The sequence below is a fragment of the Urocitellus parryii genome, chromosome X (genome assembly GCF_045843805.1).
Source record: "Urocitellus parryii isolate mUroPar1 chromosome X, mUroPar1.hap1, whole genome shotgun sequence".
Classification (NCBI taxonomy): domain Eukaryota; kingdom Metazoa; phylum Chordata; class Mammalia; order Rodentia; family Sciuridae; genus Urocitellus; species Urocitellus parryii.
Genome location: NC_135547.1, coordinates 10,537,495 through 10,552,480, shown reverse-complemented (window position 1 = coordinate 10,552,480; position 14,986 = coordinate 10,537,495).

Here is a 14,986-nt window from a genome sequence, read left to right as displayed (position 1 = left end):
AACTAGATTAATAGATGTATAGAGAAAGAGGTTGAGAATATGCCATTGGTAACATTTGGCAACAGGTGCAGGATATTCAAACCCTAATTTCTCATGAATGAGGAATGAACATCTTCTCAGAATAGCAATGGAAGGGAATACATACTCAGATCTCTCTACTAAATACACTTGCAACAGCAGGAACCTTGGGAACATAACCAAGTAACTATCTATGTGCTAGTTAATACTTGACTAACTTTGCATTGAGCTGCCTTTGTACACACAAGTTCCAATTATGGTTGGGCATTCTGATTACCATTGGAGCTAATTTATTTATTTATTTATTTATTTATTATTAGTTGTTCAAAACATTACAAAGCTCTTGACATATCATATTTCATACATTTGATTCAAGTGGGTTATGAACTCCCATTTTTACCCAGTATACATGTTGCAGATTCACATCAGTTACACATCCACATTTTTACATACTGCCATACTAGTGTCTGTTGTATCCTGCTGCCCTTCCTATCCTCTACTAATGTAAATGCCGGTTCCTGTTTCACATCCCAAGAGTAATACATCAGAAAATCCAAGTGTTGTGTTCTAGAATGTGCCCTGTTGCAAAGACCTTTGCTGATTCCAATGTGCAGTCAATTTTAAAAACCCCTGCTGTAATGCTTTTCAGTAAAAACTATCCAAAACTAAAGTTTCCATTGTTCTACCTGCTTCCCATTTAATTAGTCATCCAACCCATTCCACCTTCTTTATATGTATGTCTTAAATCCATTTCTTCCTCTCAGGCCTTACTGCTATTGCATTAGAGTTCCAGATATATGAACATGATCATAACAATGGTTGAATGAATCTCTCCCTAGCTTTGATCTTGCACTCTTCCATTTTGTCCTCCACAATTCCAAAATATATTAGAAAATGTCTCTTTTGCTCCTGATGATAGACAATATTATTTTAGAGACACTGCAAGGGAGAACAAGAAGAAGGTGTGATAAAGATGCTGGCAGTGAAGACCATAGTGTGTTGTGGGAGAAGAAATAGAAGAAATATATCAGATTAGGTATGAGATTTTATGTCTGGTTTCCCCAGGAAATATTTATTTCCTTATTAAATGTGAAGATGTTTGTTTCATATTTATATCTGACCTTGTCATGACCTTACTAAAAATGCTTCACTTATGCTGCCCCCTCCGTTGACCTCATTATAAAGTCTTAGCACCTATACATAATACTTTATATGATGTCTGATCTGGCTCTTACCAACCTCCCCTTACTTGTGTTCACTTATTTTTCCTGATTCTTCAGTAGTGTTGAGATTCCTATATCCTCATCAACATACTGTGTTTTCCATGCTCTCCTCTTTGGTACATAATGTTCTTCTGCTTGAATAATTCCTATTCTTCCCTAAATTTTTTCAGTTCAGATGCCATATCCTCTTAAAAAATTGCCCCCAAACATCCTAAGCATTAGGTATATTTAACCATTACTTTGAAGTCATATCTATTAATGAACTTAATTATTAAGTTTTAATTATTCATTTATGTGCCTGCATTTCTACTATATGGTCAGCTCTTTGAAGTGATAGCCCACTTTACTTTTCTCATGTGCTTAAATGGTTTTGAAAAAAAACCCAAATATATATATATATATATATATATATATATATATATATATATATCTATCTCATAATATTTTTGGCCATTTTCTGGTTTCTGGGATGTTAGGATGATTCCATTATTCTACTTCATAAGAAATGCCATGAAAAGTATCTTTATATAAATATTTCACCATATAAATGTGTAGTTCTTCTGGGACAATTTGTAGAAACTGGATACATTAATAAATGTGAGCCATAAGGCCTTTTGATGCAAATTGTAAAATAGCTTTAAATTAAAAAAGTAAAATTTGATCTACCCACTAGCATTATGTTCTATCTCCTTATATTCACAGGTATTCAGAGGCCTACTTCTCTTTTATATTGACATGTTCATCCTTAGTAAAATCATGCAGTGTCACATAATTTTTTAAAAATTTTTTAGTTGTACATGGACATAGTACCTTTATTGATTGATTGATTGATTGATGGATTATTTTTATATGACAGAGGAATGCATTGCAATTCTTATTACACATATAGATCACAATTTTTCATATCTATGGTTGTATACACAGTATATTAACACCAATTCGTGTTTTCATACCTGTACCTTGGATAATAATTGGTTTTCCCCTATATGTAATCTGATTCCTTTCTCTTGTGGCTTTTAAATTTCTCTCCTTATTCTGTATGTTGGTCATTTTTATTATAACATGCTTTGGTGTGGATCTGTTGTGATTTTGTACATTCAGTGTCCTGGAGGCTTGTTGAATTTGGATTTCCAATTCATTCTTCATGTTTGGAAAGTTTTCTGATATTATTTCATTGAATAGATTGTTCATTCCTTTGATTTGGAACTCTATGCCTTCCTCTATCCCAATAACTCTTAAATTTGGTTGTTTTATGCTATCCCGTATTTCTTGAATGTTCTGCTCATGGTTTCTTATCATTTTCACTGTGTGCTCTATGTTCTTTTTAAGATTATATATTTTATCTTCATTGTCCAATGTCCCATCTTCCAAGTTGGTGGTGCTTTCATTTGAGCTTTTAATTTGGTTTATTGTTTATTTCATTTCAAAGATTTCTGTTTGTTTTTATTTTGTTTTGTTTTTTAGAACCTCTATCTCCCTGCTGAGTTCATCTTTTGCTTCCTGTATTTGTTTATGTGGCTCCTTGTCAAAATGATCTTTCATTGCCTGAATTTGCTCTCTTCTATCTTCCTTGAGTTCACAGAACGTTTTAACCATGTACATCCTAAACTCCTTCATGGTCCTGTCTTCTGCTGTGGCTGCCAATGATTCTAATGATGTGATGTCTTGATTTGTTTTGGGCACTTTCTTCCCTTGTCTTTTCATATTGCTCATGTGCTTTCCTTTCCAACTCTGTGGGTCTGGAGTGTTATTGACTTTACCGTATAGGTTGTAGTATTCTTGCTGTCCAGTTTCCTCATTTAAACATGGCACCTTATTGATGTGCCTTCATATGGTGAAAAGATCAACAAGCTCTCTAGAGTTGATTACAAGGGTGTGGATTTATTTATGAAGGCCTTGCCCTCATGACCATAGCCACTACTTGTTATACCTTTACTAAATTTGATGGTTAAGATTTGGAGATATGAATTTTAGGGAGACATAAATATTCAGAAGCTAACACTGTTTGATCACTTACCTTTCTCCATTTTCATTTATGTGACTATATACCTTAACAGCTCATTTCCAACTATTTCTTTTTCTTCATTAGTATAGTTGTCAGAGATTTTATTTCATTTAATCACCAACCACACAAAATCACTAACTTTGTTTATTCATTTACTATTATTTGAATGATTTCATTCATTTCATTTTGGTATGTTTTATTTATTCCCTCAAAATATTTGAAATACTGATTGGACAAATAAACTTAGATAACTTGTCACAACCTCTCTGTGTTGTAAGGTATTGAGAAATATTGCAAGAATGAAAATGTGGATGAAATCATTATATAGCTTAACATCAGAAAAGCAAATAACCCAATCACTAAATGGGAAAAAGACTTAAACAGAAACTTCTCAAAGGAAAAAACACAAATGGCAAAAAAAAAACATAAAAAATGTTCAATATCTCTAGCAATCAGGGAAATGCAAATCAAAACTTCATTTAGATTTCCTGTCACTCTGGTCAGAATAGCAATGATCAAGAATATGAACAAAAATAAGTGCTGGAAAGGTTGTGGGGAAAAAAGTGCACTTGTACATTGTTGGTGGGAATGCAGACTAGTACAACCACTATGGAAAGCAGTATGAAGATTCCTCAAAAAACTAGGGATAGAACCACAGTATAACCCAGACATTCTACTCCTGGGTATTTTTCCAAAATATCTAAAATCAACATATTACAGTGATATAGCCACTTCAATGTTTATAGCAGCACAATTCACAATAAAAATCAGCCCAGATGCCCATCAATAGATGGATTAAGACTTTGTGAGATGTGTGTGTGTGTGTGTAAAGTGGAATTATAGCATTTTCCAGAAAATACATGGAAATGGAGAATACCATGCTAAGTTAAATTAGCCAAACTCAGAAATGCAAAACTTAAATGTTTTCTTTAATATTCAGAAGCTAGATTAAAAGAAAGAAAAGGGAGAAGGAAGGATAGTATAACATAAAGCACCAATCAAATATAAATTAATAGAGGAGCAAAATGAAGTCAAGGAGAGTAGAGAGAGGAGAATGTGAGAGTGAAGGGAAGAAAAAGGGAGGATCATTAAGTGAAATTGATTTCCATGCATATGTGAGTTTGTCAGAATGAACTCAACTACTATGTATGCTCATAAAGCTCTAATTAAAAAAAAAGAAATCATTATCTAGCAACTTGAATGCTGCTAAAATATTCTTGGACAATGTAACAACATATCCTAAACATTTCCTGATGTGAATTTACATAGTTAATCATAAGCACATACAAATAGTAGATAGTGACGACTTACTTCAGGATATGGATTACTTTATCACATGATAGAGGAAACTACAGCATTCTTGAAATTAGTACAGGATGAAAAAGGAGCAGTAGATATGCCCAGATGTTTGCATTTTCCCCAGCAATTTCATCATTGATTAACATGGTCTGTTGGAATTTAGGACCTACCTGTTTTCACAATCTGACACAAGCTTCTTCCTCTTGTGAGAAGGAATGGCCTTGGGGCTTAGAGAAATGTCAGAAGGGTTGATCCAAAACCTTACTCTCCGGGAAAGTACTATGAGCTCTGGAGTCTGAGTTAAGCTGAGTATCTCTTGGAAATTCCATTCAATGGAAGGGAGCTTCCTTTCCCAAGGGCATGTTCACTCTGCAAAACCAGCCCAAACCCAGCATTGGGGAGATATGGGAATATAATGGTCCAGCTCCCTTGCCTCAATTATGGACAAGTTTGGAGGACTGTCCTGCTCCTTGTGGCATGTTCTATGGCTGGTTACTCTGTCATAATTGCTTTATAGTTAAACTTTATCAGCCCAATCTTTTTTCCTTCAGTACCTTATAAACGTTATTGCAGAGAGTACTTCCCAATACACTCCCTACATGCAAATCTCTGCTGCAGAATCTATTTTCTGGGGAACTAAACCTAAGACTGATACACAGAAGAAATACCCAGGAGCATTTTTAATAACACTTGACCCTAACCCCAGAGATTCTGATTTAATTGATGTAGAGTAAAGCCTAAGCATTTTAAGCACTCCCAAGATAATTCTAATGTGCAGTTAGGAATGAAAACCACTGTCTTAACCCATTGAGCTTTATAATGAAGCATATAGAGTAGCCATTCCCCTTGGGAGATTAATCTAGTAGTATATCAGGGAAGTACTGATCCACCCAACTTCCATGAAGCAGCCCCACCCTTGCGGTTCACCACTGAAGCCCTTGTATCAGCCACTACTGTTTTATACATTTCCTGGGATAAATTGTGAAGACAGATCGAATTTGTCCTCAGAAGACTATAAAATGGGTTAGAGTAAGACACTAATAAAATTAACTTCAAGGCTGCACTGTACCCTAGGCAGAGTATTTTATCTTTATTCCAATTTCCATCTCAAATTATGCCCATCTGCATTGTTTAATATAGCTCACCAGAGATTATGCAATTAGCCCAAATAATTACAACATGAAAGATGCCCCAAATTTGAACACTCTGAATGAAACCCCCTCAATTATTACTTTCCCAGGGAGAAATTATACAACAAAAATGAAATCTCCTCAAATTAAAAGTCCAAAAAATGAAAGATAACAATATTCGCCCTTCCAAATTTCTTATTCCTGTAGGTCTTAGTCAGTAGGGTCTTGTGCAAAGGCCTGTGTACAGCTGATTTTCTGTCTTCAACATCTAAGGCTAATTTTCATTGGAGATGATTTATCAACATGTCAAAATTTGAAATTATTCAACTTCTTCTGTCTCCCTTTTCCAAATCATCATCATAGCTTTATATCTAGATATTTAGGAATCAATAATATAAATCTAACCACACAGTTCTTCTGAGCAATTTATTACATTTCGAGAACCTGGTAATTTGCATGTTACAAGTAGCCACTATTTTAAGCCACACAATAGCCTACACAGTTGGTATAAAACAAGTATATATAAAAAACACTAGATAAAAAATATAATGCAATTATTGTTTATATTGTTGTAAGTTTTGAAAAAATTACTGGTGGTATTATTTTCTCATATGTTAGTCATCTGAAAAACTTATGTGACTCTCCAAGACTTGAAATATATAATTCACACTTAGATTGTTTCAGTTTCTTATAAATCAAGGGAAATGAGAAAATCATAAAAACCTTGCAAATTGCTTGGTTGTTGATTTTTAGAAGGTAGAACTGAGTTTCTATAGAAATTTAGTCTGTTTTAAGAACTTTTAGCCCCCAAACCAGTTGTATTGACTAACCTGAAGTGTTATTAACTACATATAGTAAATGGAGTATAACATTAAAAGGTATGGAATTTTCAAAAAGATTTGACCATCCACAAATTCAAGTATTTTTTAGACCTTTATTTTATTTATTTTATGTGGTGCTAAGGATTTAACCCAATGCCTTACATGTGCTACACAAGTGCTTTTCGACTGAGCTACAGTCCCTGGCCTACAAGTATGTTTTAAATGCAAACAGTCAAGATCTGCTGTTAAAAGGTACTTACTTATAATAATTGAGTAGGTCGCAGAATTGTCAATTCATTTTTCTTCTTTGTATCTAGTTTATTCTCTCCTCTGCCTTACTCAACCACGTGCTATCCTTATATTGTTTTAATCTGCTTTCCTTGAGTGATATCCTTAGACATTAAAAGTTAAGGTTGTCCTTGAACCAGATGGGAAATCTGCTCAAATGGGAAATATTACAAACCTATAGCCATAATTTCATTTTCTCTATGAACACCCTAGACAATTTTTAATACACTGAGTAGGAAGTTGCAATTGTCCTCACCAAGCTAATTTGGTTTCTATTCCTACTTTATTTCTAGAAATTCAGTCTACTTTTTTATGGATTATAGAAATACTTAACATTTTTTTCCTTGAGAACTGAATGTTTTGTTTTGTTTTGTACTGGGGATTGAACCCATGGGCACTTAACCACTAAGCCACATCCTCAGCCTTTTTTTAAAAATGAAATTATTTTGAGACAGTGTCTCACTAAGTACTTAGGACCTCGCTAAGTTGCTGAGGTTGGTCTCAAGTTTCTATTCTACTGCCTCAGCCTCAGTTGCAGGAATTCCAGGTGTGCACTATAACATCCCCTTTGAGGACTGAATTCTTGATCCCTGTATAACTGCTAACAGTAGATTCCCATGGTTGTGCCTTATCTGAAAATGTGAAATTCCTTGGATATAACCACTTCTAAGGAATAGTAGCGAGACAATATCCTCTTTGCTGTTTCAACAGGTGAGATTTCACACCCCAGTCCAGATTTGTGGATTGGTTGGTTGTTCTATAGAACATATGTTCATGTTGTCCTAACAAAGCACACATACATAAACATACATTTATTTCCATTTATATGTAAAACTGATTTATTTGTAAATGGTGGAAGAGGGAGAAAGTTTTGATGAGATTTATATGTAGTAATACAGCTAGTATATCTTTATTTCAGTCGTAATGACTGTGTACTGTCCCATCATATGAAAAAAAATCATAATTTGTCTATTTTCTGTTAATGGACATTGTTATATTAATGGCCAGTCTTTTTCAGTAAGTTAATTCAAAAATATTGAGATGAGCATCTTATTATTTTTTATTACAAATCCTTTGGATGACTTAGTCAAAGAAGACACAAATGTAGATGTAAATCACCATATTATTTCTAAAACCTTTGTAAACTTCACATGTCCACTATGGATGGGCAGTTTTCTTTTTACTATTATCCATTTAATTGGTGTGATATATATCTAATTATGAATATAATTTTGACATCCTAATCATAAGTACACTTTTGTCATTTCTGACTATATTGGTTGGTTGTTTGGATTTTTTTCTCTTGTGTAGTGTCTGTTATTATTTTTTGCCCATTTTCCTCCAAAACTGTATGTCTTTTACAAAGCAACTTGTAAAAGTTCTCTGTGTAATATATTGTTACAAGTATTTGTTGCCATTTCTTCCATTTGTTTATGAATTTTGTTTGTGTCTTTTGCAATCAACTTATTTAATTTTCCAATGAAATATGTTTAATATTTTTATAGCTTTTGGGTTTCTAATCTTGGTTTAAAATTTTCCATAAATCCTAAGTTATACATTTGATAATTTATTTTTTTTAAATACTGTATGGGCTAACTACATGTGTAAATATTTAATACACTAGAATTTTTTTGGGTGGGTATATAATGGAAATGGGTGGAGATCCATTTCCAAAGATCTTCCACATGGAATTCCAGTTGTGTCTTGACTGTGAATGAAACAATTATTTATGGGAAAATGGAGGTATCACATAACACTATTTTAAAATCTCAAATATACTAACATACATCTCTGTACTCTTAGTTTTCATGATCTCTTGTCTGATTTCTTACCAAAGTTGTATTTCTTTAAATATAAGAAATCTTTGTTGTGTTCTTATCTCTGTTAAAGCAGTTTGCTTCACTTTTTAATTTTTTTTTCTCAGCTATTTTGAGCATGTAAATTTAAGGTCACTTTACATTTTTTCCAAAGTAAATCTGTTGGGATCCTAATTACAATTGCATGTTATATATTAATTTCAAATGTTAGTATTTAAAGGTTTTAAATATATAAGAAAATGACATAGGATATTCATAGCTGATTACAGTTAAAAAAGAATGAACTAGATCTCTGTGCATTTTTTAAAAGTTTTTTTAATATTTATTTTTTAGTTTTATGTGGACACAATATCTTTATTTTTATTTTTATGTGGGTTCAACTGATGATTGAACCCAGTGACTCATGCATGCCAGGTGAGCACTCTACCACTGAGCTACAACCCCAGCCCCCACTGTGTATATTTTAAACTGGATAAATTCTAAACATAAATGCTACTTTTTTATAAGACAAAATTTTCCTTTATGTAAAGTTGCATGACTTTTTAAATTTAAAAACATAAAACAGGGCTGGGGTTGTGGCTCATTGGTAGAGTGCTTGCCTAGCATGTGTGAGGCACTGGGTTCCATCCTCAGCACCACATATAAATAAATAAATAAATAAAATAAAGGTCCATCAACAACTAAATTTTTTTTAAATACCCATAAAACAAGTCTTTATCATTTATACACAATTATATACATATTAAAAAGTTTTAGATTAATAGAAAAGGTGCTTATCAGCTCAAGAAAGGGCCTACCTTCACATAGGGACAGAAGAGTTTTAGTAATATTAAATTTATAGCTTGGTTTAAAAAGTTTTAAATCTTGTTCCAAAATGTTGTCATTTGCTCAAATTATGGAGTTAATACACGAATTATATTACTTTCCACAATCTGTAAGTTTGAAATCCCTCATACTTTACACATTACTTTTAAATTTTTTCCCTAATGTTTAAAGTTCACATATCTCACCAATTATTGTTTTCCTTTTACCCTGCTTAGCTACTGTTGTGCCCCTTTGATCATCAGAAAAATCAAGATTTTCTTCAGTTTAGAGATATTTTTCTTCTGTGGATTCTCCTTCATCAGTTATTTTCTCCTTTCTGTCACTCCTGTTTTTATACACTAGAACATTTGCCTTCAGTTTGTCTTTTCATTCATTTCTTTTTTAGCATGTTCTATACTATTCACCATATTGTAGTATATCACTTCCAGTTGATCTTTTACCTTTATTCTAACTGAACTTTGTATTTCAGAAATAATGTATGCAGAAATGTTTTATATCTGCATTTTATAGTATATATTCAATTCTCATCTAGATTTATCTGGGTGTGTTTCATCTTTTGGTTTTCTCTATTTTACCTGTCCAATTTTGTACTTAATGTTCATTGGGATTCTCTTCCTCAAAGTTGTTGATTTTCCTTAAATGTGAAACAATGTTTTACTGCACACTCATTTTTGGATATAGGCTGTCCCATCTATGTGTTAGCCAACTGAAGTGAGTTTCCTCAACATGTCTAAATATCAAGGAGCTAGACTCTCATGGATAGTGTTGTACCAGTAGACAGTAACACAGAAGACTTGGACACCTTGTGGATTTTATTCTTTTAGTTTCTTCTAAGTGAATATGATTAAGTGGGAAACAGAACAAGAAAGCTAGATTAAGGTGTGCTACTTTGTGACCATAGCTGCCAGACAGCCAGACTTGGTTGTGATTACATGTGAGACTGCCTTACCAAGAACTTCCACAAATAACTGAGATTCATTTTGGAACAGAAGACTGAGGTCCTTGCTCACATATGTGTATACTATTATGGCAATATTTATTTGGGTAGCATGACAGCAATAATAACCAACATTTACAAACTGTTTGTTTTTTAATGTGCCAAGAATTGTGCCAAGTACCCCCTTTTAAACTTGTATTAGTTTAATCATCTCACTTACCCTGTGTGATTGTTACTATTATTACTTTCTAGTTTATAGGTGAGGATACTGAGACTTAAAAGGATTACATTATTTGGCAAATGTCACTAATCTTCAAAGCCTGTACAATCTTTATCTTCACGTTCTGTATTATATATGCATTAGGGCTGGGCACTTTACACTAGGTAAATATTGAGGCCTGTAAGAATACCTGATTGTAAATATAAAAGCAGTAATAATAATTTTAAAGACACAGATACATCTCCTAAAAGACAAGCCAGCTGAGTAGGGGGGAAAGTTGTTAATAATTAATAAAAGGCCACTTTCCACAGAAGCCAGTCATAGACCACCTACAGGATCAGATTTATGTAACAACTTTTCAACATAATTTCAGACATTGAAGACATAGATGTGAGGACTTTTCCAAAGATTTTTTTTTTCTGGCTCCAGATGGTGAAATGAACCATAGATTAAATCCAAGTGTTTTCAGTCAAGCACTTAATAGTCAAGCACTGAAAATAAGCTGATGAATTTAAACAGGAAGTGAAGAATGACTAGGTTGAGGCTGAGACAAAATATGTGAAACAATATGTTTTCAAAAAGCTTTTGATGTGGAGCTAGAAAGACAATTTTATAGGAAATGAGGTCATCCCCTTGTTCCCTAACTTTGAAGAAAAGTTTCTAAGGAAATTCTGAAATGTTACAGGTTTCAGATTCCTCTGAACTGCCAGAGCCAAATAACTGATTTTTCTTTGTACAAAGTTCTTTATAAAAAATAAGTAAATAAATCTCAAAGATCTCAACACAACTACCATCAAGATTACTGTAATATTTGCCAAAGAGAATGAATGGAAATCAATTGATAACCTCTGTATTTTAAGGTTCATGGTTAGCATGGTTTACACAATGTAGACCTGGACATTTTTCCTCATGAATTCAGATGTGAATAATGTTTTAAAATGTCGCTTTTCAGCAGGAGAAAAAAGAAAATGGATACTTTAACTGTTTTTCAATTTAAGCAAGCTATACTTTAATAAGTGACATTTCAAATATTTGTGTTTTTAAATATTATTAATATAGTTGGCTGTTTAGTTTATAATAAAATATATAGTCTTCCTATAATAGTCATACAATAAATACATCCAAAGGAAATAAGAATTTAATATAAATTTCTTGTATCTGGTTAATCATAACATATAGTAAAAACTAATCCATGTATATGTTCATTCATTCAACAAATATTTATCTCCTAGTATGATTTGGAAATACAGCAATAATTAAAACATGTAAAAATATGTTCACTTCCTAGCCAACCTGTAAGAATTGTCACTGAGGAAAATGATCTTATTTCATTATTAGTGATATTTCCATAATAGCTTCCTGAGAAAAGTCTTGTCATGAGTATATACACAGAACATTTCATTAGTCATAACCAGAAGTTGGAAAACTTTATCTCTAAATATCCAGATAGTACACATTTTCTTAACTTTTGCAGGCCCTGTGTTTTCTGTTAAAACTACTCAGATTTGCTTTGTAGCATGAAAATAGCAATATACTATCTTTGGATGGATGAACATGACTGTGTTCCAATGTAACTTTATTTATAAAATTAAGTGCTACACTAGATTTGACTCATGGACCCTACTGTATTGATTCCTGCTAGTGACAATTTTCAGGATAAAATACGGGGGGAATCCTTAATATAACAGAAGTGAATATTCAAATAAGGTAAGATAATTTTATAGTTAAATTTTATATACATGGATGGCTTAAATAAATTAAAAGACTGTGTATGTGAAATATATATTTTCATAGCTCATAAATGGTATAAATAATTGATGGCAGAAATCTGTTGAATGGTGCTGCCAAGAAAACAAACAGAAAATCTGTCTTCAGATCAAGATCATATTAGAAATGACTTTTCCCATCAAAGGTGTATAAAAATTGCCTTTAATCACCACCTCCCAGAGAACTTTGGTTATATAGAAACAATGGAGTCACTAAAAAATAGAATTGCAGTTTCATGATATTGTGGTTTCAAATACAAAACAGCAGCACCATATTTCCAAAAATGGAATCAAACCTTTTGGAAAATTGATAAGAACTACAAGTATAAGAATGTGTTCTGAATCAGCACAGAAGCAACACTAAGAAGTAGACTCTTCTTGAAAGTCCTATTACTAACTATAAGTAGCAGAGGAACAACAAGGCAAACAGCCTGGGGCCCAATAAAACCATAACGCTTAGTTACACTTGATTAAGTGTTCTCAGGAATTTCTTACCAGGGAATTACAATGAGAATTCTCCTGGCCTCCTATACTTCTAATTCTAGAACATGTCATTAGTCATTCTCAACTGATATTCTTGTTATCTCTATAAAATCCTAAGTAAATAAACCCTTTTGACTCTAAGTACATGTATGAAGACACAAATGGTGTAACTCTATTTTGTATACAACCAGAGATATGAAAAAAGTGCTCTATATGTGTTATATGAATTGTAATGCATTCTTCTGTCATATATAACAAGTTAGAATAAATTTTTAAAAAAGAAACTCTTGAGTGCATCTAAATAATAGCACTTAAAATTTTCAAGCCCCATCTGATTATTAGTGGTAAAAATCTGGTACCCATAAAAGTCAGCTCTAATAAGTTTCCACTAATACAGGATGGGACAACTTCATTAACAAAAATGAAAATAAGTGCATTGGACTGATTTAATCGATATATAAACATTTTTAGTTCATAAATAACACTATAATGTATTAGACTTACTGAAGTTGGCTAGATACTAACTCATGATTATGAAAGTAGATAAATGTAAATATGCAAACATGAATCTTGTCTTTTTAATACAAAACATGGTAAAATATGAAATATCTTAATTGAATTATTTGTATATGTAAGGAACACATATAATAAAGATGGACTGGATAATCCTATTAAGAAAAACACTCTTGCAATCCAAGATATAACAAAGAAATGGTCATCATCATAGTTGCTAAAATCATTACATGGAATATTGATGGGAACTTTATGATGGAGGGAACAAGCTGATATACCTAAAGGCAAAATTGATCAATCTTGACATCAATAAAAATGGGTAAATTAGATACTACATGTCTTATGTTATGATTTTGATGTGAGCTATTACCTGAAAGCTCATATGTGAGATGATGTGAGAAAGTTCAGAGGTTTAATGGTTGGATTATGAGAGCCTTATCCCAATCAGTGAATTAATCTCCTGGCAGGGATTAACTGAGTGGTAACCACAGTTGGGTAGGGTATGGCTGGAGGAGGTGGGCATTGGGGATATGGCTTTGGAGTATATATTTTGTATCTGGTGAGTGGAGTCTCTTTCCTGGCTTCCTTATCATAACCTGAGCTGCTTCCCTCCACCACACTCTTCCACTGTGATGTTCTGCCTCACCTTGAACCCCAGTTAAAATGAGACCTCTGAAACCATGAGCACTAAATAAGTTTTTCCTCCTTAAAATTGTTCTTGTCAGGTCTTTTAGTCGTAGCAGCAAAAAAACTTACTAAGACAGCTTATGATTTACTTCAAGAGGAAGTACATAGGACCAAATGTGAAGTATTAGTATGTAAAATATAATTTAATTTGAATCTAATCATGCCTCCAGATCTAACTTGCAGTTTTCAGGAAATCCATACTAAACACAACAAAAGAAGATATCAGCCAAATCTAGAATGTGAACCATTTTACAGAACAAAATACCTATTTTCTTTAACAAATAAATTAACACAGGGGCATTTGGTTATTACTTAAGATGAACTATACTTATGGGGCAAACAGATCAAATGGAAACCAATTATAGAGATAATCAAGGGAATCTAAACATGGGATGAATTCTTGATGATATTAAGTAATTATTAAATTTGTTAGATATGATCATGACATAAAAGATGTACTAAAAATGTCCTTATAAGTTATAAATACAAACAGAAGTATTAGTAGATAACATGATGAGTGGTATTTAATTTACAATGCCTAACAAAAAAAATTAAGAAAGAGATGATGAAACAACTGAAAAAAAAAATGTTGGTAATTATTTATTCTGGATATTGGATGTATGGGAGTTAATTATAGTAATATTTAACTCTAATTTGTATATTTTTGACAATTCTCAAGATAAAATGTTAAAAAATGGTGGAACTTAGAATGACAAAACCAAGTAAGTTACACTCATTATAGAAAGCTAACAAAATGAGATCAGTTTTGAACTAGATGAAATTATATACTATATAAACACACAACCAAATATCTATTTTTATTTGAAATTACCCTGTATTTTGGCTTAATTTCCTCTTCATTAATTACTAACTAGTCAATAATCAAGACTTACATATCATTAAATCATTTCCTGCCTCCCTATTATGAAAAAAACGTTCTGTGTTTCATTCTTT